Source organism: Aphelocoma coerulescens, chromosome 2, assembly GCF_041296385.1.
Source record: "Aphelocoma coerulescens isolate FSJ_1873_10779 chromosome 2, UR_Acoe_1.0, whole genome shotgun sequence".
In the NCBI taxonomy this organism is placed as follows: Eukaryota; Metazoa; Chordata; class Aves; order Passeriformes; family Corvidae; genus Aphelocoma; species Aphelocoma coerulescens.
Window position 1 is genome coordinate 79,968,663 of NC_091015.1, and position 27,290 is coordinate 79,995,952.

The 27,290-nt window shown below is 40.0% G+C and overlaps 1 long non-coding RNA gene across 2 annotated transcripts in view; it reads left to right on the top strand.

Moving 5' to 3' along the window:
* The window catches only part of LOC138106885 (uncharacterized), an 86,383-nt gene that overhangs the window by 52,371 nt on the left and 6,722 nt on the right, over positions 1-27,290 (top strand). Inside the window, exons 2-3 of one of the 2 annotated variants that reach the window (XR_011149174.1) lie at positions 18,997-19,072; positions 26,764-26,909. This is a non-coding gene — a long non-coding RNA (uncharacterized lncRNA). Of the gene's footprint in view, positions 1-18,996; positions 19,073-20,029; positions 20,631-26,763; positions 26,910-27,290 lie in introns of those variants that run through there. The other variant, XR_011149175.1, reaches the window with a different exon arrangement.

The window sequence follows — 27,290 nt, forward strand, 5'->3', positions numbered from 1 at the left end:
CCTCCCTAACGGTATCTAAAATACTTTTACTATTGATTTGTAGCCTTAAACCCTCTAAAGAAAATTAATAACTTCTATTCTCTGAAAATCTAATAAAGAAACTTGATTTTCCTTTGATTTTCTTGGGGCAGGCATTGGACACAGCTGAGGAGGGAAGAAATACTTTTTTTTTTTTTTTTTTTTTTTTTTTTTTTTTTTTTTTGTACAGCTGCAGTATTTGCTTATTGGTCCACTTATTTAGAAAGTTCATGAGTTGGATTTAATTCTGTCTTCATCTTGAGGGAAATCAAACATCCCTTCTTAAAGAATGACCCCCACAACTTCAGGTTGTTTATTCTGGAGTGGATACATCATCAGTTCTTGTTGAAGCTGTTTCACTGCAGAAAAATATCTTGTGTTTTGGTGAAGGAAAAGAGAGAAAGCAGTCATCATTTTATTACTTAGACACTGGGATCACCTTGGAACAGGAAGGGTCCAGTCTTCGTGTTAAGAATTGCTGAAACTTTTAACATGCAACAGCAGTTGGGTGGTGCAGTGACCCACAGCACAAGGTCAGGGTAACCCAGGTTTTTGTTACTAAATGCTTTGGGGAGGTTTAGAGGGAAACAACTCTGAATGATTGGTAAAGAAATGCTTCCTAATGTCCAGTCTGAACCTGCCCTGCTGCAGCTTTGAACCATTCCCACTGTCACTGGATCCAGGAGAGCTCAGCACTTCCATCCAAACTACTCTGAAATAGCCAGGTTTGTTTCTTCAAGCCAACAATGAGTTGAGTCATAAACATAATCAAAGCCATTATAGATGCCACTGTAAAGTACAAACACATGCAGCACTTAGGTTGATTGATTTCTTCAGCAAATGAACTAGATGGAAGTTTCCCCCTCCCACTTTATCAGATGACACAGCACACAATGTTGTGATCCATAATAGCTGTTGTGTAAATTTGTGTGGAAATGCTGGTGTCGTATTTGTGTGTGTGTGTGCATTTTCTTCAATACACATTACATATTGTGGGTTAGAGTGCAAGGTATGGTTGTCTATCTTAGAGAAGAAATTAATTAGAATAAATGAAATATATTAGAATATAACAATGCAAGAACTACTTTAACTTTTCTTACTACTTTTCCTAGGATTAATATGAAGTTTATTGTACACATTGTTCCGTCTCTGGAGTAGCATATTAAGGTTTTAAGATACCGTGTATCTAAAGGATATTTACTGTGCCCTCTAGCGCCCAGTGCGAGGGTTTACCTTTACAGCAGAAGTGAAGCCTCCACCAAGGATGAGCATTTAATCGCTAATGCAAATTCTGTCCCAGACAAAATGTTTTAAGAATCTTCCTTGCCAGCGATAATAAGCAGCAAGGAAAAACGATGCTAACAAATCGTAAGTGGAAGAGAAATCCTACTTAAGATTCGTTTTCTGTGACTTTTGCAGAGAACACAGCCACTGGAGAAAGAGTTCTAATCAGTGAGTACTGTGGTTCTGCACTGAAAAGGAAGAAAAAAGGAGAAACAAAAATCATATCCAACAGAAAACAGGTCTGCACCCCCATACATGTCACAATAACACCGTAGATATTCCTAGGCTTGTTCTGTCAAGTAGTAAAGACGACAGTCGCTCTTGTATCGATCTTTCTCCGTAGAGCAGAAAAGCTGATGGGCTTGTGCAACAGGAAGGAAGGAAGGAAGCAGGAGGACTGTGTGACTAACAGCCTCTCACTGTGACCTGTTTTCTTCTCAGCCTGTCTGTATAGTAATGAGTAACAGAAATTGAAAATGGTAACCTCTGGGGTTAACAAGTCTATAATACAGTCTCTAAATCAAAAGCAAACCAGGAACGGGCTAGTGTCCTGGGAAACAGCTCTTATCAGTTGTTTAGCTTATTTTTAAACTTTGTGATGTTAAATATTTAACACTACAAAAGTATATAAATGAAATATCTATCTAAGGTTTCTATCTGCTTGAAACTTTAATTGCAGCTTCTGCAAGCAGATTTTTGCCAGGGTCTAAGAGGACTAGTTTGTTCAAGTACAGATTTGTTACTTTCAGATTGTTAATCCCTCCTGTAATTTTTGACTGAGGAGTCTGGCCTGAGATACTCTTTTGAAGAGAGGCTGAAATTTCAAATCTGACTGTGAACTCAGTCTTTTTGGGTAAAGCACAGCAGATCTAGGATTTGTCTTTGCATCTGAATAATGAGAATCTTTGCTAAATGTGACTGTCTTCCTTTGCCCCGTTTGTGATAGCAAAAGGCAATAGGAAGTGTCTGCACTCTCCCTCAACTACTTGTGGAATATTTAATGTAAACATAGAGTGAAATTAATATTAACTGGTACTTAAAGAGGTAATAAATAAGCAGTTAAATTTCAGGACAAGGTACGTTATTGAGTGTTTGAACTGAGAGTGGCAATACATTAGCTGTGCTATTAAAAAACTTGAATACATTTGAGCATAGTTTTCTGAGAAGGTACTTTAAAATTTGCTGATATTCTACAGCTCTACCTATTTGACTTTGAACACAGATTCGAAATAGAGTTTTAAAGGTTGTGGTTTTTTTCAGAGAAGAGGTGAAAAAGGGAGTAAGTAGATTTTCCATGCCAGTAATTCTTCCCTTAGATGAAACAAAAACTTGGGACACCTTTTTTCAATAGTCATTGTGCATCAAAGTTACTTTCTATCCCTCATGTAAGATTTACATTTGTCTATTGTGGAGAAAAGATCATACATCATGGTGGCATTCTTTTTCATATTCAAGATGATGCTTCTTTAGATTTGAAAATTGATGCTGGAAAGGAGCCCGGGTGCTGGCTGAAGTCTGCTGTGGTGGGGGATAACAATTCTGTACAGCTGATGAATACAGAGAGGCAGCAGAAGGTACATAAGGTGCTTCTGGTGAGTCCAGTGATATGGGACATAATGTATTTCAGAAGCAACTAATTTTAGATATTCTTTGCGAAGGAATTTTTACAGGTTCCTCTTGCATGCCAGAGTACTAGTCTGAAACATCTGCTGACAGTCACTCTGTGCACCTGTAGACTACATGGGGAGAAGAGCCAGGGAAATGAAGAGGGAGCACCCACTTGCTCAGTGTGCCATGACCTTGTCCTGGCAGTTTGTTATGGGGTGTACCCATGACAGTAACTTGGTGATTGCTTCCCAGTTACTGTTGAGCCTTTCATTGACTTGGAATCAAGCTATAATATGGGATCAAGTCCTGTACAGGAACACACCATCCTGTGATCTGAGTGCTAGCCATCCTGGTAAAAGAGTCATCAAACGAACATTGTTTTAACACACAGTGTCCTGCCCAGGCTCAAGATTAACAACCTGGCACTGGTAATAGTGAGCAGCTCAGTGAAAATTAGCTAAAAAAAAAAAAAATCCAACTACTTAGCCAAAGTTCAAAAGAAAAAAAAATCCAACTACTTAGCCAAAGTTCAAAAGAATAATGTTATGCAGAGGACATAATTCTAGGGGAGACCCCTCTGAATTTCTGCCAAAACCAGACTCCCTAGGGCTTCAACCGGAGCAAAGCAACGTTTCATTGTCTTCAGTGCCCTGACACCAACTAGTTGAGCCTGCTGTGAAGGACGGAGTAGTCAGGACGGCGCTTGTCCTGCCGGAGCCCAGCTGGGGGTGCTGGAGAGCCGAGAACGGCACCGTGAGATGCTTTAAACGACTTGAGCCGCGCGGAGCAGCAGATCCCCCCCCATACCAGCGTGTTTTCTCCTTTATCGGGGTAGTTGCAAAACAAACTGGGAATTAATCAAAATCTTTCTTGTGTTTGCCGGGAGTGGCTCTGCTGAGCAGCTGTTTTGTTACCTCCACCATCCTTTCTTGGTCTATTTTATATGTCAGATAAAGAATCTAGATATCTTGAGTTTCACCTGTACATTCAACAGTTTACCCATAGAACAGATATTGTCATCATAGTATTTGATACAAATGAAGAATAATGGTTTTTATTTGATGGATAGGCAAACTGATGCTTAGAGACTAAGGGAGACTCAACAAAAAGATACAGCCACCTCCAATCTGCCTATGGGCAAAATTTCAGCCCTTTAAACTGTGCATTGTCCAATCTGTTATGCTCAAAATCCACCTGGAGCAAACTTTCTGACTTAGGATTTGACCTGGAATTTTGTAGGTAATGACTGTATAGCGTGAAATACTGGGAAAGTTCCTGGAGCCAGAACTGGGATCCAAACTTCTCTCTGCCCTACCAGGGCTAGCCAGCAGGCCCCAGCCGTGCTGTGCAAGAGCTGCTGCTGCTGCCTCAGCTCCCTTCTGCGGTGGGAGTCTCTCGAGCACGGACGTGCCTTGCCTTCCCCCCATCCTCACCTCCTGCTCTTCTGCAGTTTCGTGGGACTTGGTAGCTGAGGTGCCCTGAAGTGTGAAACCTGTGATAAAATTCTCTCCAGGGAGACAGGGTTTCAATTCCATTCTTAATCACTGGGCTATATCACAGAAGGGGAAAAATAAAATAATCAGCACGTGCACACTTGGGAAAAGATATGTGCCGACTGCTGTGTATGGGAATGGAGGCCTGTTGGTAGCTGTCCCCTTGGGATGTACCAAAATGTTTGGGGAAGCAGATGATTCAAGACATATTCCTGGTATTACTTGCTTTTGCATTATTGTTGGCTAGCTGCAGATAACCTCTCTCACTGTGGCCCTGTGACTCCTGAGTCCAAAGCCTCTTTGCCTGGATGTCCATGTTGGCTCTTCTCTCTCTGTCAATGGCCCCAGTGCAGGCTGCAGCCAGCAAAGGGGCTGTCCTGGGGGAGCAGCTGGGGTTTGGTTGGTGGCCCCCTGGAAAATGATTGCTTATACCCCAACCTCTCAGCCCCTGCCAGGTCAGGGCCCAAGTGCTGCCATGGGCTGCTCATGGGCTGTGATTCTCTTGGATAAATACTAGGTGTATAGTATTAATATACAATGTAAGCCTTTTCAGGGCTGGAGCATTACTATATCTGATAGCTACTCCTGCCCTCTTGGGATCCCAGTCATCAAAGGTGTGAAAGGGTAATCTTCACAGAAATGCAGCATATATGCCTCCTCCCCATGCACGGAAAGGGGGAAGGCATTCCCGCATAAGGAGGTGTTCTTCCAGCACACGTGCAGAACCCAGCTTGGTAAGCTGCCCTGAAGGGTAGAAGGTTACAGTTTTACAGAACAACCAATATGAGGTTTTGGCAATTGGCAGAGTGGAGGTTAGAGCAATGCAAAATTACTTACTCATACAAGTTGTTGTTAATTCAATGATTTGTCTGTGCTTAGTGTTTTGGGAGTTCTGGTTTGAGAAATACTAAGTTTGTTGCTATAATGTGAACTAAAACGCACACAACTGAGTGTGCCCCATTACTTCAGATTGCTTCTAGCTTGGTCTGCATGATAGAGTTGGCAAAGACTTTTGTATGGCTCAGAGAGGTCTGTCCCATGCACTAAATGGCATTAGTCATACAACTATATGCATGCTTCTTTTTTTTCACGTTGCTGTGGGGTATCCCCGTTTTCTCCCAGACCTCCTACGCAAAAGGTACAAGCACAAACCTACTTCCCTGCAGCACCCTAACTAGTCATGCAGATCCACCACTGCTGTCACAGAGCCCTCACATTTGAGAATTACTTCCTTGCCATACATCTGTGCTGCCCAGCCCCTTCCCCTCCCCCTTTCTTCTTTGCTACCTGCAGTATTGCAAGCCCCAAGAGCAATGAGCAGAGCTGAGAAATCCCCCAAATTCAGTTATCCGTGCAGCTACTCAGCATGAATCTCACAGCACTCACCATGTGCATTGCTTCCCCCACTGGGTTTTTTGACCTTTTCTGTGGCCTATTGTCATCTAGCATCCTGTGTTCATGGTACCTCACAAGCCCAAATAGTTTATTCTGGGATTAATTTCTGTGGTTCAGGGGCTCAACCTAACGAGCAGTGTAGCAGCAGTCAAAGCTGACAGCAAAACCCCAAGTAGAAAACTGAAAGAGAAATTAGTTCCTTTCCCTCTCCTCTCTCTGAAAACTCAAACACTGAACTAAAGGATTCTCCATACATTTTTGGATAAAGAGACATCATAGCCTTTTTTTCCCCTTTTAATTGCTATGTTCCATAACAGAATCCCTCATTACTGCAGTTTTACCTCGGGGGAAGATAGCATAGCAGGATATGTTTAATTTCTTGCCCCCTCTAATGACTGCAATGATAGCACAATTGTTCCTGGAAAAGTGTGCATTAGTGTTTGTGATAGTGAATACAAAAATACGAAAAATTATTGTGGTTTAGAGCCAGGGCAGTCAGGGGAATATGTGCAAGTCTGGGAAGTAAGAAGAATTCATTTCTTCCACTGATAATCTCCTTGACCAGGGGAAAGTTGCATAGACCCCTGTTTTGAACAGTCATTCACTTAAGTCAATTAATCTTGATTTTTGCGTGTCTATCTTGAAACAGATGGGGTGGGAGCACCAAAGGGCCACTCAGCCCTGTCTCAGCATATTCCTTAGAGCACCCTTGGCAGTAGGCACTCATGAGAGCAAACTCAGATTGGGCACCCAGAAACAAAAAGCTACTTTTGAAAGAAGGGCTTTAAGGCAAAGGTTATGAAAATCCTGGTTATCATGAATGCTTATTTCAAAAGGTAGGTTAGTGCCCAAAATGTGTGTTCCAGGAGAGTGAGGGGAGGAAGGGCGTCTCCTTTGCTGCTGCTGTTTCTCTGGGGAATCATGATCCACAAGTAATATGAAGCCTGACAGCATTCTGCCCTCTGGCTTGAGAAGAGGCCAAGGGAGATGAAGCTTGGATGCTCTCTGCTCAAGAATACCTTTGCTGTGACCGAATGTTGCTCCACAGCAGAGCTGGAAATTATGATGGTGGTTTAGAGCTGATCTTAGGAGGCCTTGCTGCCACGTAATAGGGTTGTCTCTTCAACTGAGGTTTTTTTAATTGTAAGAAAGGATATGAAAAAATAAACATAAATATGAGAGAAATGGGAACAAGAACATGCACCACGTTTTCCTAGGCTGTGTACATGAGTAATGGAATTGAGTTTAAAAAGATAATAAGGTAATAGAAACCTCTGTGGATAACTAGTCATCTGCTTTATTAGTGATCTGATAGGATTTGAGCAGGAACATTTAGCCTGGGACTAACAGAAACTAATTTCTTCCCTTTTTTTCCTACCAAAACCTTTAACCAAGACGCGCTTACACCGCTCTCCTTCAAACATCTCTGTTTCATGGCCGACTTCAAACTTTTTACTTCATCTGTTGCAGTACAGGCAGATTTGGATATTACTGAATAAATAACCTGATGGTTTATGGATCACACTTGAATTTCTCTGAGCATTGCTCTAACAATATCATAGAACAAACACTGAGCTGCTTGCATAACCTCGTAGGTGTTGGTGGTTATGCTGCAGAGGCATTTAGTCAAACCATTCTCCCCAGCAATATGTTCTGAAGCATGGTGGTGTTTTCAGGCCTGCTGGAAACAGGCCAGGCTTTTGCTGAGCCTTACATGTGCTGGGGCATGACTTGGAGTAAGGCTGTGTGAATATATTGCCTGCAGTGTTCACTAATTTTAATGGTTTCATCCCTTGTGATGTAGTGACTAATTCCTTTGTGTGCATGCACATGGCAGGAAATGCTCCTAAAGCTCTTCTTATGGTTTCTGGTGAGGGCTGATACTTGACTTTTAATGCCCATGTCTTCTCTTCATGACATTGCTTCTGGAAAGTCTTGTTCTCAAAGAAAAATTTCAATTTCATTTTGATTGCCATATCCAGCCTCCTTGCTTGACTTGCCACCCTGGAGCAGTATAAAACCTAAAATCATTCTTTCACTATGTTAAAATGTCTCTGGAGAAGAATGACACCTTAATAGTTCTTTGTGTAGTAAATAGCATTGATTATTTGCTTTCTCATTTCCACAACACAATTGTACTTTGGAAAACTGCCTGCTTACAATTACATGCTGGGATTCATAGAAGAGATTATGAAAATTCCATGTGTTTGAAACAGATGTGGGAATACATGCTTGTGTATGCCTCCAAGATCTGTGTGTGCTAGCACCTTGCTGACAATTTTTTTTGTATCTGTATCATCCTACTCAGCACTTGTACTGAACAGTTGTACTGTTCACCTTCCTCTAAACCCCACTGCAGGTCTCCTCGTGGGGTGGAGAGTCTGTGTGATGAGAAGGAAATGGCAGTGGTCTAGTCAGATGTCTAGACTGCATCATTTTTTCCTGGCCCCCAGCAGAATTCACAGGTGAGGGCTGTGTAGAACAGTTTTAGACTGAAAGCCTGTTACACGACATATTAACCCCTCCGTGCTACGGGATGTGTTGTGTAAAGGGTGAGATGGCTCAGAGGCAGAAGCATCTAAAAAATGCAGAAATCATGTTGCACTAGTGCTGCCATGTGTTAGAGATGCTGCTCAGGATGATTTCTTCTGCCTTCCCCTGGAGTTAGAAAGACATATGCAGAGCCAAGGGTTGAGCTGCAGCTTGTGCGAGTTTGGGCTTTGGGTTTTAAAGATTAACTCTCTTTTTCCCAGAGCCCAGGACTGTGCAATATCATGTGCCAAATCATAGTAATAATATTGGTTCTTAAATGAAAAATGTGGGTGTGTGGAGAGAAATGATTGTATGTAAGTGATGTCATACAATGTGAAAGAAGAGAAAGCGAGCCTTTGTTTCCCTCTGTATGTGATTTTCCAAATAGAGCAATCTTATGCTGCATTCCGAGATAGTGCAGGACTAACAGGAAAGCAGCTGTCAGCATGAAAACCAAGGACAAGTCTTCTGTAAGATCCAGAAGAAAACCTAAATAACTTGCATGAAACTAAGACTGTGAGTCTTAGTAAATCTTCCCTATTGATAACAAATGAAATAATTATTTTGTCAACATGGCTCATCCTAACCTGGGTAAAAATCTTTACTTAATCTTAACATCTGTGGGGTACAAGGTTTAAGCACTCAGCTGAGTTACCTCAGTACCTAATGTCAGCTTTTACTGTCTGATAGCCTGTGTTTATAAAGCCAATATATGCAGTCCAAGATGCCATTTCTGTTACATGCATAAATATCTTAAATTTTACAGGCAGTTTTTTTAATATCAGAAGTATTTATACAGTTTAAGAGGCCCTAGATTAACATTAATTAAAATAGCTATGCAACAGTTACTGCAGAGAGTCTAAGTGCAGCTGCAATTAGAGACACCTCCTCTATAAAAGAGAAGCCAGAAGATTTTAACCCAGTTTTTAATGAAGTTATATCTCAGTGTCTGTATTACAAAACTCCACCTTGGAAATTAAGCCATATTCAGAAAAGATCTCACATCTTTATCTCATATTTGTAATCTGGAAGATGGAAGGATGAGCTGAATTTCTAGGGATTTGAACTGCTACTGTTGCTAAATCTAACAGGAACCTCGTGTCAGAACTTCAGTGGACGTACCTCTCCAGTAGCTGCCTCCGTAGGATTTGATCCATGGAGCACTGTAGTATAATATTCCTAATAAATAATATTGAGACTTAATCTCTGTCAGTCAACACTTTTATGGAGGAGCTGTTATAGAGGAGTTGAGCTCAGGTCTGCTCTATAGTGTCCTTCCCATGTAACTACTGGGGGGGGGGGGGGGGGGAAGCATGCAGCAAAAAGCTTTTCAAAGTGCCCGCCTTAATACTGAACCCCATGAGTGAAAATCGTGTGTAGTGAATCGATTGCATCAAACTGCAGCCTGATTCTGCAGCTTCTCAGTTTACAGTGCTGGCTTGCAAGAGCTCTTGCAGGAAGAGCTTGTGAAAAAGGAGAAGTTTTTAAAAAGTCCTGTCCTTCCTTCCTGCCTTCCGGCCTTCCTGCCTTCCTGCCTTCCTGCCTTCCTTCCTCCCTCCCTCCCTCCCTCCCTCCCTCCCACTGCTGCAGAGGAATCGAAGTCCTGCTGAATACTTGGGGATTTGATTGACTTTCTATTTGCCTTGCTGAGGGTTATGCTGGAGGCCTGCGAAGAGAATAGACTTTGAGCTCACTTGGAAAATGCAACAAAAATGGTGGAGGCTTCATGAAGGGATTAAAAAGGGACAGAGATCCTGAGGAGTCTGGCAGCCATGTAGAAGCTGGTCCCAGTGTATCAGTAGTGTGGTATCTTAGCACGTGTATTGTACAGCTTTTGAAAAGGAAGTTGTGAGAGAAAGCAAAGGGAGCACATACATAATGAAATTACATTATGAGTAACAAAAGTACCACCGAGCCTGTGGGCCTCCCTTTCTCCAGGATCTGTCTGAGCCTTCATTTCCTTGTATCTGTATTCTGTGACTGGGCATTGTTTCATTTCCATGCCTGTTTAGAAAACCCTTCCCTTTTTGGTGGCCCAGAATGTCTCACACATGAGTAGTGCCACGATGTTCTCTGTGGTGACTTACCAACACATTGGCCAGGAGCAGCCCAGTGCCAGTACTAGCCCAAGGATGCCAAGGCTGGGTAGAGGTAGATAAAGATGGAAGAATTGGGAGATGAAATGTGGGGGAGCTTAGGAAAGCCTTCAGATGCTCCTGGGGCAACAGAAGAATGGTGGAAGCAATTGCTGCTGTTTCCCTGATGGTTGCTGCCTCTCTGAGTACCCCCATCCCTTCATCAGTAACCTGCCTTGCTTTCCAGGGCTTTGAACAAGACAAAATTGGCCATTTGGATATCCCTCCTGAACCTCATGCATAACGTCTTTCCCTTTAATTCTTCAGAAATTGAGTGAAGCTGTACAGTTCTCATTTTACTATTCTTATATTCCCTACGAGTGCTCCCTGGGCCCAGCATGGTCCCAGCAATGGGATTCTGTGTCAGCTTTTCCAGCAGGCAGAGAATTGACCACACTTCTATTGTTATTTTAATCCAAATTTCTGAGGAAATGCCAAGATCCATAATTTTACCTCAAAAATCTGAACAGGAACATCATGCTGTCTTGTATCAATTTCAGTGCCTTCTTGTTGTTCTATTGCTTTAGAAGAGCTTTGCCTGAATACAGAGGTATTTCCTGGTAACTGAGCAAATCTCAAGTTTACTGATGAGTGTGAATTCTTGCTGCCTTGAAACATGAGCCCTCTGGGTTGGAATGGCTGAGTTCTGAGAAGAGAGGAGAAAAGCTAAAAAGCTCATCTCTTAAGAAATTGATTTGTGGTTTGAAGGAATTCTAGAAGTGTGTGGGGAGATGGACATGGGATGAAGGCTAAACCAAAACTCCAGTAATTTATTTTGAACCCAAATTTAAAAAAGAAAAAAGGTCCTAAAATCTCATTATGTCCCTTTATTTTTGTGAATTTTCTAATTGTCCTTTCAAAAAAATTAAACTGGTATGATTTCCTCTTGATCTTTCTTGAGTTCAACTTGTGACTGTTACTAGAAGGAAGTCTGCTGCTGATGTTTCACATGAAGTTATACTGTATTGCTGATATGTTACAATTTATACAAATTGCACTTCTGCCAATTTCTTCTGTGCTCACCATAAGAGCTGAAACTTGACATCAAAGACGGATCAGAAATAGGATAGTGGTGTACTGATGGGCTGCCTTTGATAGGTGGTTTTTTTTGTTTTTTGTTTTTTTGTTTTTTTTTTTTTTTTTACACAGATGCAGTGTGCTAAGAAATTTTTCATTGAACTTTCTGTAACTCACTCAGTTTAATGTCAAGGGTCCGATTTGTAGGTGCTACTCTAGTCCCTTTCAGACCTGGCTGGAAAATCACTGTGATAGAGAAGCTAGGGATTTCCCCATCAAGGGAAGACCCCACTTGATGGTGAAGCAAATCTAGACCCTTAAAGACACCTCTTGTTCAGAGTCATGTGAAAAAATTTACCCTCTGGCATATTGGCTCCAGGAAAATCATTATCCCTCCAATTCTTCCTGTGCAGTTAGCGGACTGGGTATGTACAGATGTTACAGAAGGCACCTCTTCTTGCCTTGTTGCTTCAGGTGTGTGCCAGACATAGTTTCTTCATACCCAAGTCTCCACTGAGATAGTAAGATTAAAACCAGCACATCTCCAGTCACATAAATTTGGCTTAATTTTCTGTGAACTTCTTTTCCTTTTATTCAGTACATATATGTGCATATGCCTGTATTTACATGAAAAGCATGTACTCTCATATGTAATAAAAGTAAAGGACAGAGTATAAGGCCTGCACAAAAGCACAGAATTATCTTTATTTTTTTTCCAAAGTAGAATTTTTGCTAAATATTTACATTTAGCAAATGCAGCAAAGATTAGGTAGCCATTTTTCCAAAATTTATATAATGCATATTTCCAAAAGGTCCAAAATTTTGATACGTTGACTGCATATAAAATTAAAAAAACTTGAACTGAAATCAATGCATTTCTACTTGTTCTGTGACCTTGGGACCTTTCCTGGCTGCTTGGTAGACTCCCAGATGCTTTTTACAGAGAGTTTTTCCTCCATCTAGAACTGTAGTTCTTCAGTTTTTTATTTGTAGGGCTTACAAAGTTTCCTTTCTAAACAATTCCTTTACCTCCCTCGCATTATTAGAAAATTTAATTTCATGGAGATCACTTGGGAGACTCAATAACCACTGTTTTTTGAAATATTGCGAATATACAGTAAGGTCAATTAGTTATGTAAATTTAGGGGTTTCCTGGCAAAGCTGAAAGTAATCATCCCACACTTATGAAGTTCCATTTTTACCAGGGATCTAATGGCTTGCCAAATATACAGGAAGATGATAAATAATATTTAATGTGGTGAATGATGGTACCCAGTCAGCTAGAGAAGAAAGTCCTGAATGAAATTGCACTTCAATTTTATTTCAAATTAATTTAAATGGGAATCCATAAAGAATGGTTTGAATTGACCACCACACTGACTTTTACAGCCAACATTTGCTAAAACTGACAGAAGATCCCTGACATGTTTTCAGTCCTTCACAGGGCACAAGAGCAGTGTTTTCAGCTCACTGTTCCTGAAGGGAGGCTGACTTGGAGAAAAGAGTGCTCCCATGCAGGTCCAAACCCCGCACTTGCATTTTGGCTTGCTTGACAATTCCCATGCAGATATGAATGAGGTCCAAGGCTGTGGTATGGAATTGTTCATGAACGGTTGGTTTCACTGTGAACTGTGCTCTCAAGCAAGAGCAACATATTCTACCAACATTTTCTGGTAACCCACAGCACCCACATCCTCTGCAAGTGAGAGGCAATAGGTAACAAGGATGATAAAGGTGCTGCGCATGCTCCCTGCAACTCACAGGTCACAGTGAGGTTATTTAATGATGGAATACTCCTAAATGTTACTCGGCCCCCAATGCAGGGCAATGCCTCTTCCCTGCACCTGGACTTTTTCTTTGAAGAGCACATAAAAGGTTATAAACAGAATTTTATGTTTGTTTTATGGTATCTGAATTACTCCACTAGCACAGTATTTGATATTACTGTACTCTGGTGAAAAACAAAATTGTTCTTGCATTCGACTTGGCACAATGATGAAACAAGTTGCCCAGCACTATCCAGAGGAAGCCTATGACAAAACAGCTTTGGATATCTTGCAAATGCCACAAATTTGAGATAATCTTCAATCATTTTGTGCTTTCCTCCAGGTTTTGAGTGGGAGGTAATAGAATGACAGCAAAATGCAATGTTGTAAAGAGAAGTTTCTCAGGGACCAGTCAACAAACTGATGACAGCAAAAAAAATAGAAGTGGCCCTGCTGTGGAAGGTTTTGTTTTCATTCTGTGTGCTAGGAGGAATCTGCTTCCTGGTTAGTGTGTTGAAATTGTGTGGCGTTTCTTTAAATAGCTGTCATTATCTGGTGCATTTCCTGATCTAAAGTGATTTGAAAATCACTGTGGCCCTGCTACAACAAGTAGATGAACTGATGTTTGTATCAATAGCAAATAGTTTGTATGAACCCTAGAGTGCCAATGGAATTTCTTTAGAAGATGTTTGGCTCGGGCATGAAGGAAAGGCATATAGGTTATCTCAAAGGTTTTGGAAAATGTAAGCTGCTTGGTTACCCCCATCTGTATCTGGTAGTTGGTCATTCCCTTCTGTATTTCAGGACCACAAGAGACTGAACGTTCAATGATACCTAAAGTGAGGCTAATTTTGGTTGGAAAAGACTGTGACTTGCCTTTCCAGCAGGCTTTTTTTCCCTGATGGTAGTTTCTGGGACTTTTTCTTCCTGAAAAGTTGTTCTCTGTGGCTTGCGTCTCATCATAAGCTTTCTCTCCAGTGCCCATCTGGCACTCTCAGGAGCTAAGCCAGCTTTCTGCCTTGTCTCACTACTCCCACTCAGAAAAGTTTTCAGAGCAGAGTAGAGTTGTGCATACAACTGCAAGGGGCTCCCTTTTCTTGACCTAGCACAGCACTGTAGAGATTTTCCACTCTTTTTGTGTGGGCACAAATGCTTTGTAGTCTGGTTGACAGGTCCAGTGTGGCCACGTAGGGAAGGGGAGAAGGTTGCTGTTTCTTCTGGTTTTGTATTTGAGTTCAAGTGGCAAAAAAATCCTGGCAGACTCTTCACTTGGCACATAGCTACTGGTTTCCCAGAGTAAGAGACACATCATGGCTGGTGAAAGAAAGGTTCACCTGTCTGAAGTCTGAAAATAAATCCTTGTTTGTTGGTGACAACTGGCAGATGCCTTCTGGAGGACATCAGGAATGGGGAAGCAGAGGTCTCTGGGAATTTGTCCTTAGAACAGGGTGACTTGTAGAGGGGGAACAGAGCAGCAGATGGTGGAGAAGAAGAGTCAAATCTGTTGAGGGGTTTTGGTATGGGGGCATTAGACCAGAGGCAGCTGCTGGTTTCACCCATAACTGTGCTACACATGGCAAAGTTATTTGAAAATATAATGTAAGCATATTTGAATAAAACTATGCAGCATTTACTCTTGCTATGGCATTTAGTACTCAAATTTGCTGCCTAGCAGTTTGATATGAGTTATGTACTAAAGATTGGTGTGGCAACAGTACGCTTAGGCTTCATGTCAGGCTAACCAAAAGGTGCATTCTGATGGCTCTTGCAGAGCTTGACTTGGGTCTTTCACTGAGGTAAACTAAGGCATGGCCATTTGGCATGATCACCACTTGGATCTGGGGTGTTTTTTCACTGAGGCTTTTTGGTGTGTTCAAATCCACAATGGAGCTAGACTCTAGGAGAGGGATTACAAACAGATTACAGTTGAAAAGGCTTGACATGAACACCTGCACATTGATCTTGCTGCAGTATATAGTATAACAGTCATATTTCTTTGCCATGGGCCTAAATATTCCATTATATTGTTTGTTCACTGCTTACTTCATCAATCTGAAGAGAAGGAGAGCATAATATGAACCCAAATTTCTCTAGGCAAGAGTGGTTTGGGTAAAGTCATGTTCAGTCTCTAACTGATATTCATTTTACTGCTTTATTGTCTTTTTTAAAAATAAAAATGTTTCTTAGTGCAAAGTAGAAAAATAACTCTTACTCTGACCAGCATTTGTACCTTCTAGGATTTTTGGTTACAAGATTGATTAAAGTTCATTTTTTTCTTGGGTAATTAAGTTGCTATTAAAATATCTGTACATGCAAAAGAAGAGAATATTAAAATTGAGTTATTGAGATTCATGTTCTTCATTTTTAGTTTCTTTAATTTTCGTATTTTTCACTTAAAAGTCAGTCCCTTATTTAGACTGTGACAAGATATATTGACAGACACCCACAGGAAACTATTAATACAGATTTTTTTTTTCCCTATGGCTCTTTCTCAGACATTCCTTCTTAAAATAGGTGGAGAAAGTAATAACTTAGCATGGATTAGTATCTGTGGCATAATGATCTAGTAGAAATTTTTTTTCTCAAGATGCAGTATAAAGACAAGAAAGGAAGTGGGATGTCAAGTGAGAAGCTTCAGGAGCTGATTCAGAGATAGAATATGTTTGTTATTAATTTCAGTGTTTGTCTGAATCTTCATTTCATCACCAACACAAGAGAAAAGGCAAAACTGGAATTACAGGTGAAAGAATTCATACTATGCAATGTACATCCACTGAATTGCAGCTACAAAGTTTACCCTTAAAAGCAACAATCCAAAGTAAAGACTATTGGTTGCACTACTTCAGTGTAAACAAAAGATGTCACTGTCAGACACAAAAAGCACTGAGGTAATTAAAGTTTGTTCTGAAACTATTCAGCTCTTACCATTAAGCTTTAATAATGATTATTTTTAGTTTCTTTCTTTCTACAAAGGGAAACCACTGAAGACACTGTGTGAAACTAATTAATCTGGAAAAAAACCCAAAAACCCTACCCCAAATTCTGTTTTAAAATGTTCCTTTCTTGATAGGAATGCGTACAGAAATGCTTCCAAGTTCCTGTAAATGCCCCCACGTTTCACACATCATATCATGTGAAACTGTTCTTGACCCCAAAGAAGATGCAGCTGAATCATTAAACCAAAATGAAAGAAGAAGAATATGGAGAATAGAAAGTGTGTGAATTGTGAGGACAGAACATAGTATAAAGTGGAAAAAAGAGGAGGTTTCAAAGTAGTAGGTATTAGAGAAAAAATTACACCAAATGAAGAGATTTTCTTCTGCCCTCATCCATGTTTCAGTGAGGTTAAACTAAATGCAGTAGAACAATGTCTAGTGCAGCACGGATCTCAATTTTCATGATCCCACTGATGTCAAGCTCCTATTGACTCTTCCAGAAGTAGGACTGGATTCATGTGTTGTAATCAGGCTAAGCAACAGGGCAGCATTTTCACAAAAGGAGCAACATTAACAAGAAAAATGCATCTGCAGACACAGCCAGACCCTTTCCAAGGTCAGTTGGACTGACACATCCTGCCCTCTTGTTCTGGTTACTTCCTCCAGAGATATCTTGGGCTGGATCTGAAAGCTGTTACATGGGCCAACTGTCCCTGTCCCAGCTTTCCTGAGAGTTTCATCTCTCCTCTCTGCTTCTCAAGTGTGATAGAGCAGAATGTGGTCCTCAGATTTTCCTCACCCTTTATTGAGGTCAAGCTCCCAGAAGTCCAGGCCATTTTCTCAAAATCAGTATTAGGCAGAAATGTCATATCTGCATGCATGATCCTTTTAATCCCTGCTTCCACTTCTGATTCTGCATGCTCTGCTAGACTATTGTGATTCTTGTACATATTTTTCAGTCCTTGCTTTTTGTGTTGCTTTTTTTTTCTTCTATCTGAAATGTGAGCACAAGATTCAGAGAGAAGGTAGTTCATGGGAAGAAAATTGTCCCTCTGTTAGTCCCTTGGGGAATCTTTTCAATGCTCAGTACAACTGGAGACTTGCATTTATTTCTCTGTGAGTCCTGTCTCTTCTGGGGAACTTCCCCATTTTGGGGGAAATCCACATTCAGCCACAGCTGGGGGAGTCCCAGGCAACTGGACAGGAGGTGAGAGGGGTAAAGGACCTAGAAATTGCTTCAGAGAAACTAAGGCATCTCTGTAGGCAATCTTCAGTGCACACCAGTAGATGTAACTGAACTTGGAAGATGTGTAGACTTGAGATCTAAGCCTACTAGTAGTCCCATGGTGAAACAAGCTGGCCGTCTTGGTTCCACTTCCTGGAAATAATGAGTTTGGAAAGTTGGTGAAAGCAAGTTGTGGAAAGTAATGGGAACTTTTGCCTCATAATGCAGCGGGGAAAAGCTAAGTGAACATGTTGAGATTTCATCAGATGAAGAAGAGAGGAAGCTTCTGATATTTGCAGAATTAAAAAATAAAGCTTAGGTTTACTAGTTGGGATGTAGGAATTTCATGTACCAGATTGGGTCACAGACTGGTGAGACATTATGCAGGGAAGACATCTGTATCTATGTATGTGTCAACACATGGGCAGGTACAGTATGACAGGAACCAGGCTGTGTAGCTCAGCTGCTTGTGAATATATCTAGAAATCAAACCCATTCTTTCCATATTTATTTCCAGGTCCAGTTATAACGACAGATCACTGCGCCAAGTTAACTGTGGACATCATCCTACGCTGTGTTTAGGGTGAAAATCTGTATATAAGTTTGCCTCTATTTAAGCAGTTTGTTCTGTGAGAACAACTCAGAAAAAGAAGTAATTTTCAACCTATCCAAACCAAAGGAAGTTTTTCTATTTCTTTCACAGGATCTTTAGACCAAAATATAATTTTCTAGCTGAATGATAATGGAAGTGTTAGTGGTTTGATCTTTCTATAGATGAAGGACTAGAAAAAATGCAGTGCTGTTTTTTTCCCATCTAATGAAAACTATAATGTAAATGACAGCAGAAAATGTATTAAGAAATAATTAAATGTTGATAAAAATGTTGATAAATTTTGGATCCTGTAAAAACTTCCCTGAAAGGTGAAAAGCACAGGTTTCTTTTATTTCCCTTACCTTGGCACCTCCTTAAACAAATCAGGTATGTCACTCAGCGTGAGTGTAGTGTTACATTAAATATATCACGCCATACAGCATTTAACGAAAGCAAACTCATTAATTTAAATTCAGAAAAAATCTAAAAGTCAAATTACTTCTGCTTCTTAAGAAGTTTGCATAATATGCAGGATTTTTATTTCCTTAAGCTATTTCTATCATTGCCACCTTTTCTTAAATTTTTTACATATGTTTCTGTATAGTAAAGTGGTTACATGGTATATTTATAAATGTTCTTCAGTTACCAATTCACATTTTTATTTTCTAGCAATTTCAGGATATTCCTCTGTAGCAGTTCTTTCCAATTACACTGTTATAAAATTTCAAATATAGATCAAGAATCATTACTGTTTAAATAAATCTCTATTTGCAAAAAGCCTTTTTTTCCCCTGCTCATGCAACAGCATAGTCACTTCACTTGGCACTCATATCATATTCCAATAGTGGCATATGTAGACATTATCTCTGCAATGCACTGGATGCTGATTTATAAAAAAAGTATTCTAAAATAAATCTGCTCAGGTAGAAGTGTTAGGGAGCTCCTCAGAACTCTTAATTTGTACTGTATTTATTAACTGCTTATTCATTTCCCAGGTTTCCAGACTGAGAATACTTGTTGCATGTACTCATTTTACTGGACTGTTGTGGAATATGGGATGCATCTGCTCTAGTAAGTAAATAAGATTAAATTTGGTACACAATTATTTGAAATGCACAAGAATTGACAAATCTTCGCCAGGGTACTTTAGAAGTAAATTTTATTTGGAAAATGTGTAATATAAGGATTATAGTATTTAGGAACTATGTACAGTACCATAGAATAATACAGGGACATATATTTGCATATATTTTTATTAAAATTAGAATTTTTACTCAGGTATCATAAATCCCTTTGCTGTCAAGGTGGTTCTCTCCTCTTGGGGCTTACAATCTCAGAGTAAGTCAAAAACAAAACAGTGGAACACTGTCTGGTAAGGAAGAGGGAACTTGAATTATCTCACTGTTAGCATAACTAGGACTCACAACAAAGGAGCATTTTACAAGGAAACATGAAAGCACACCTAAGCAGGGTAAAAGAAAAAAGCAAAGGTGTAGATCTCAAAATGTGACAGGTGGCTGTATCACAAGATATTTGAAAGGACCTCTCATACTCAGCATTTCAATAGCAAACATGCAGTCAAGTAGATTAGGGTCTAGACTGTGATGAGTCCTACAAAGAGAAGACTGGTTGGGTTAAACTTCATATGATTTAAAAAAGCAAGAATAAGAAGTGTCTCAAGAAATGAGATTAAATAAAAAATCTTAATGCAGAAAGTTTGTCTTTGCTGAAACATTGCGTGGTGCAAGACTGTGTTGCCAAAGCTAGGAAAAGAAATTACTAGGGGAGAATGATTAACCATGTTAAGCTTACACTGATGATTACACAACCAGAGTGAGCTGTTGGAAAGGCAGGCTGACTTGTTAGCTTGGCTAGAATGATTCATGCCTGGAGTGGAAATGTGGATTTGTAAGCGATGAGCATGAAGTTGTTACGTGCACCAGGGGAGTGATTATTCAGAGATAAGGGGCAGAAGAAGAGAAGGGAACCAAACTCAGGGTTTGACAGAACACCCCATCCTCTTTGCAGTGCTGGGGTGGAATGAAGATGCCTCCAAAGAGCTTTGTGAGCTGTTACAGAGGGTGGAAGAGAATCAGGAGAGAATGGAGACCCTGAAGCCAAAGAGTGTGGAATTTTCAGAAATGATGTAGTTGTGCCAAGAACAAGCAGCAGACCAAGAACGGGAAGCCTGCAGTGCTAGAACTGTAAGCTGCAGTTAAGGAGTCACTAGAGACTATGATGAAAGCAGTTTAGTTGAACTCAATTGCCAGGAACTGAACTGGGGGAGGCCTGAGATGTAATTAAAAAAGCCAGCTCTAGACAGTATGCTTACAGGTGCCATGTGCAACATACCTGGAGTATCCAAAATTATCAGTTGCATGTGTTTGCTAAGTAGAGACCATGTTACTAAATAATTGTAAAAGAAAGAGCTCTTCCATGTTTCAAGTATAAAGCCTGCAAGAAATAGCTGTAGTTAGTTAAGGTAGAACACTGGTAGTGTAGGATGAATTAGTTGAAAGAAATAAAAATGTGTGTATAGAAAAAACACCTGAGTAGATGCTTTGGAAAAAAAGAAACCCCATGCAACCTGAAAACCTCACTGATGCAATATAAACTAATCAAAACAAACCCAAACAAATAATGGTACATAGTGAAAAGAAAGAAAAATAACAGCGATATTGGAAAGTAACAAGTAGAAATAATTTATAGAGTTCAGGAAAAATACATTTTAAAACCAACAGGAAAAGGTATGTTTACACTGCACTGATTTTGAAGAGAAAAATATGCTGCTCACATTTCTATCAATGTCCTGTATGTGAGTATTGGCCATAATTTTAGGCATTTTGCCTTATTGATAGAAACTGTATTTATCTGCTTCCTAATGAATCTTATTCCAGCAGAGATGAGAGAGAAAAATCTGTAGAAGTAGCAGAATTAAGAACAGAATATAATCAATGTTATTTGTGTTGGGAGGAGAAACAGACCGACAAGAAAAGGTTAGAAAAAGAGAGGAGGAGAGTTGCAAGGAAGTCCAAAAGAGACCAGGAGCTGGAATAGGAAAGGATCATGATGACAAGACAAGATGTTAAATGAGGAAAGCAGATGAAAATTTACACTTGTGAGGTGCGAAGAAGGAGAAAGCCAAAGAAAAGGCATGAGCAATTGAAGGTAAGCTAAAGTGAGGAGGAAAATCACAGTGTATTTAATCAGTTATCACCAGAAAGAAATTGATGGCTTCTGGTATGATTTAGTACATGTTCTATGACATCCTGAAAGTTCTCAACCAGAAAAGAGACCCGTTATATTAGACACTAAATAGCTGTAAGGACTCATTTTAACAGTTTTTCCTGCTGGGCCTTTTTTGTGTGAAATCAATTTCTTTCCACAAGTATCTTCTTTCTGATCACAAATTCCAGATCCAAGTTTACATTTGCCTTTTTCTTTTATTAATATTTTTTTCATGTGAGAAAGATGGTTTAAAGCCCTTATGTTGTTCTGGATTGTTTGTTCACTCTCCAACTGTCGCTTCACGAACCTACCCTCTTATATTAGAAAGCTGCTGATCATTACTGGAATGAGTGATATTTCTACACAGAAACATAGTGAAGCTGCATTTCATCTTTCCTTTCTAAAATGGTATCAAGAAGCTGCTGTCACTATAAGCACTATAAGTTCAGTTTGCTTCAGTCCTGTTAATTCCGTCTTCATTGCCTGTGGTGAAAGATCAATTTTTTCTTCCTTATTCAGACTAAAAGTCTTCTGGAAATCACCAGATTTGTTTGAATGTGGTCTGTATCTCAGATATAGAGGTAACATTTTAGAGCTAGCTTCACAACAGAAGCCTAAAGGGATAGATCTGAATGGTGAAATGAAACTTGGGAGTACTTGGAACATCTCAAGACAACAAACCAAAATCAAATATTTTAAGTTCTAATTGGAATGCACCCAAAACCAGCAAAATGTTTCAGTCAGGAGCAAAGGGTGAGAAAGGCTTTGGGAAGTTCCAGCAAAAGCTGAGATTTGATTAAAGCTAATCTTGAAGTTCCCCCACCCACATATGTCACCTGATATTCAAAAATACTCTCAGGAAACAGAAACTGTATGGAAGATTTTAGTTTCAGCTGCATTTCCTAGCCTAACTTATAGGACCAAGATGAAATGACAGAAGTTACTCTTATTGATTTTCTTAGAAAGTAGAAATCTCTTCTGAAAGGCTGAAGCACAAGGAAAGATGCATTTCTTAAAAGGCTGCTGTTTAAAAGCTGAACCAGTACAACCTGTTGGGGGCGTTTTGTTGTTTGGTTGTTTTGGTTTTTAGTCTTTTTTTTAAGATTTCCATTTAAATCTCTCCACTCATTTAAAAGAGTAGATATCCAGTTATGCCTTGGAAACATATCATAAAATATATTCCTTGCTGGAAAGATGTTAAGATTGTCATACCCAGAAGAAGGTTAAGAGAGAGTTATCCTCACTTTCCTGAGGTACAGTTTTTACCTTTTGGTTATGTTTACCCTTTAGACTTCAGTAGGTAAATAGATACCAATGGCAGGCTTAAACAAAGAACTCTGCTTTCAAAATGTAAATTAGATGTCTCAAAGTCTTCATATATTCCAACTGAAGCAGTGCTGTCTAATCTGTATGAAGCTCTGCACTGTGGACCAACTGAAATTCAGGAAACAACACAAAGTTTTATGAAACTTATATCCACTATCTTTGCTACCACCCTTCCTGTCATCCAATAGTAAGGATGTGACACGAGAACTGGAAGGAGAGCTGACCATGGTATTAATCTTCATTTTAGTTTATAGAAATTACCTTTTTTTTAAAATATGTCTGAGAAGTCTTTTAACAAAAGAAAAAAACAAATGGAAAGCAAAAAAAAAAAATCTGTGAAACTGTAGAATATCTCAAGTGAGTCACCAAAAAGTGCAGAAAAAACCCCAACCAAATAACCCCCACAAAATGATGTATAGAAGTAGATGGAATACTATAATATAAAGCTCACATCTCTGGAACTCTATTTTAGGTCCCTCATTACTGAAAGGGAGGGCTGAGTGTAAGAGATTTGATGTACAAAGAAACTGCAATGTTTAGATACAGCTTGATTATGTAGTCTTACAAAACTGGATAAGTAAAAGAAGGTAGCTAACAGTGAGATTGAACTGAGGATGTTTGTCTTGTCTTGAGGACTGAGAATGAGGAGAAGGCTTTTGGGAGAAAGGCTTGAAGTTCTGTCTGTGTTGCCTTTATGCTGGATGGCTAGACACCATGAGAAAATACTGAAAAGAGTATTTATTAAGAAGGCAGAAGGAAGGTTCAGGAAAAAATTATTGTGAAAGGCCAAGGCTAGCAGGGGAGAGCTAGAATAGCTGCATTTTTGTGAGATCTCCCTTAGCAGGGGGTGATATATGGGAAAAAGAAGCAAAATCATCAAGTTCAAGACTTAATTGAATTTGGAAGGGATCTCTGGAGGTAATGCAGTCCAAGCTCCTGCTCAAAACAGGGAGCATGTCACGGACAGATCAGTTTGCTCAGGCCTTGCCCAGTTGGGTTTTGGTTGCACACAATCTCCTTGGGCACCTGTTTGAGCGCTTAACCACCCTCCCTATGACCAGGTGTGAAACTCTAGAAGACTGTGTAGGATGTTGGAGAATGGTACCATCATTTAATTTTAAATGGATGATTTCAGCATTAGTGCCAGAAGTTGTCAGTGAATGAGGTTTCAGACAAGGCAGGTCAAAAGCAATTTTGTATAAGCCCTTGAAGTATGGCACAGAAAGAGTTGAGACTTTTCTAAAACATTCCTATGAGTTCTAGGGATAAGAAAACTTAAAATTTATTTTCATTGGTAGATAGACAGTCAATTCTTATGTGATTTTTGCAGCTGTTAGCCCTTTCAATGGTTGACCTGTCCACATTTCTAAACCAGGTTTTTGCCCCCGTTTGTCTGATATGTTCATAGTCAGATACCTTTCTCAATGTTTAAAATATTCTGGGGAATCAGAGACAGAATTAAAAAGAAAGATTTAATTAGCCAAATGCTTTCAGCAGCGGGTCTTCTTTTGGAGGTTCTTTTTGGCCCAATACAAGATGAAATATATATAGTGCACAAGTGTTTATAGTGCACAACCATCACCCAAACTCAAGGGCAATAAAAATACGGTCGATTTTGTTGAAAGCAGAGTTAGGCTGACACTTTGCAGTTTTGAAAATTTTCTACCCACAGATGACAATTGAAACACTCAGAATATTAACTGTGATGGAAAAAAGTATAAGTAATAATATTTGAGACTGAGAGTTACATTGCACAACTAGTAATGCCAGGTACTTGTATAGGTGCCAGATCAACTCAGTTTTCTCACCTCTATGCCACAGGCAGTGGGTCACCCTGACCAAGGCAAGGCAGAACTACTTTATTATCAAAAGGTGTCTCAGGGGGCCACAAAATAATGAAACAATAGCTTGAATGTCACAGGCACACAGCAAGAATGAAAAGCACGTATCAGATGTATAGCTAAACAGCATCCTGGATGTTTATTCAACTGCTAAGTAAAATTTATAGTAGAAGTAGTACATTTCAGGTCCTAGCGAGAGACATGCACCTTGTCTAAGTTTAGATTACCTGCTGGAGTGTACATTAGCTCCTCACAAGTTTGTGCATCTAGGCTTCACTGCCAAAGTGCCAGTGAGCATAGTTGCGTTTTGGGGCGAGACACCAGTCAAGCTGATGTTTGGATGCAGCTAAGGCTGGTGCTTGGTCTCAGGAACTGGATAGTTTTCTTCTGTTTCTTAATCTTGAAGTAGCTTCAAAGCCTGTCTTTCATTTCCAAGGACTGTAGTGCTTCTGACTTTGCTGTTGCCCATGCAGCTGTCACCATTTCTCCTGCATTTTTACTGAAAGACTTTTCTCTGGTCAGCCATAGGCAAAAAACCTCTGTACAAAATACAGAAGCTGTTGTACTAAGTGATGATTCATCAATGCAACAGAAATTGACAAGCAAACAAATTTACACTTTCTCATTTCACATGGGCAGAGGAAAACAGTTTCTTAATTTTAAGAATTAGCATCAACACTTTCAGTAGAGAATCAAGTATGCATTGAAGGTGCCAGACTGCCAAGTGTGCCAGAAGGTGCACAGAGACTGAAATCCTCCCTGTAACCACAGAAAGGCTCACAGAGGGGCAGCATGTAGACTTCCCAAACACAGACATACAGCAATCTTGTTCTGAGGCTATTATTCCTTCCATCTCTCCCTCCCTCCTTTCCTAGTACTAGAAACGGTTGAGTGACCTCTTCTATGTCAGCAATTTGTTGGAAACCTTTCAGACTTAGGGGCAAGTGATACAGCTCTGCTGATTGCAGGCAATGTTGCACTTGATGGACTGGAACTGGCTGACTGCAATCTTGTGGTTTCCAATAGAACATAAACTACATTGGGAGTTTTTGAACACAGAGACATACAGTAGTTTGATTTGACTCAGCAAAATAAACCTTTTTTATGAACATTTTATTTTGAATTCCTTTTACAGTCAGAGAGACACTGAATTTGCAGCATGGGCAGCCTGTCATAGCCCCTGTTCCTAAGAGCTGATGCTTTGCCCTGTTCTGTTTCCTGAACTGCAGAAAAAATTATTTCCTATCATTTGTGCCCTAAAATGATCCCCACTGTTGGTGTGAATAAATCAAAAGAGGTCTGCTTGTTTCAGACAGCATTCTGCTGCTCCATAGACTGTCCACCAAAATGTCAAATGGAAACACTTCTGTCGGATCACTCCCATGGGTGTCAGGTGTGTGTAAGTGGAGGAGGATTCAGCAAGGAGAGGACAGAAGGGCCAGGGAGTGGAACAGCTGTTATTTTTTGTGAGAACCTTTTTTCCCTTGAGCTTCTTGGGATTGTTATTTCAGCCAGTATAAGACACTGCCACCCAGACTAGCACCAGCTCTGCTGCTCAGCTGTGAGCTGTATCACATGTGACAGAGTCTTGGGAAAGCCAGACAAGCAACTACTCACCCCAAGGAATGTGTAGCTTCCACTACATGTTCCACTAGCCCTCCTACTTCCTACATCCTTCCTTCTGAGTATGACAACATACAAAGAGACATGGAGAAAAGTTAACTTGCTCATCTTTCTATGTTACTTCTCTGTTTCCTGTATTGAAGGAGGCAACGTATTTGATTAATATAGATGCAAATGCATCTGTCATAAACCTGCTGACCCCAAAGTGTGGAATGAAGGTGAATCTGGTGAAGATGTTTAGATTCGTGCATTGTATGTGTAAACTTCTTCAGGTTTAGAAAATCTGTGGTTTTTCTTTAGCTCTGGCTTTCCAGGCCTGTTTTCTGGGCACCAAATCTCTGGAAACACTTCCAGGAAAAGGGATCTTGTGGTCCACCTGCCCAAGCTAATTTTTCAAAGCAGTTTTGTTCTAGCAGCTTTTGACTCCACTATTTCTTTCCTACTGTGATATTTTATACTCAACTCTGCAGAAAAGCTGATGCCATTAAGCCAGACCATCCTATTGTTCTGCAGTGCTTCCAATTTGCATGGAAAATTATTCATGTTAATAACTCCCCATTGTTCACGTCTTATCTTCCTCAGTCATGTCAGAGAGCTACACAATGCAAGCCCTGCTGTCACAAGGTTTCTGTACATTTAAAGGCATGAAGTGATTTGCCTTCAGTGAATTCAAATGAATTAAAGGATTTTGGGACTTAAGTAAAGTCAGACAGAACTCTTAAGATTTTCTTAATTTCTCCTCAGGTCACATTACCTACCTCTGCCTCTGCTAGCAGTCTTTGACCCAAATACTCCTGCCTGTGCTACTGCTGAGCCTTGCATTCCAGAGGATGGCCACCTGTTGTTCTGCACGGCAATGGGAGGTGCTCAGCTCACAGTGCAAGGGAAAGGTACTTTGGCTGCTGTCATCAAATTAGGATATTGATTACAGATATCACTTAAAATTCAGCAAACAATATTTGGCCTACCCTTGCATTTGCGGCAAAGGGGTTTGCCTGTTTCTACAAACCATAAGGATAATTGCTGGTCAAGTAAAGGTAACAAGGCTTTTAGGTTTATTGTCCTTTTTCCCCATTTGTACATACAAGGTTATGCTCTGGATAAAAAATAATGGCTTTTAGCAGTTAGGTTCATAAGCATGTTTTCTTAATCATCAAAAACTGCTGGCATGCTCATATTACAACAAAATAGGTAATGTTTGATGTGTATAATCCAAACTACAGAACTACAACTGATATAAGATGCAGTGTCTTGTACATAATCACAGAAAA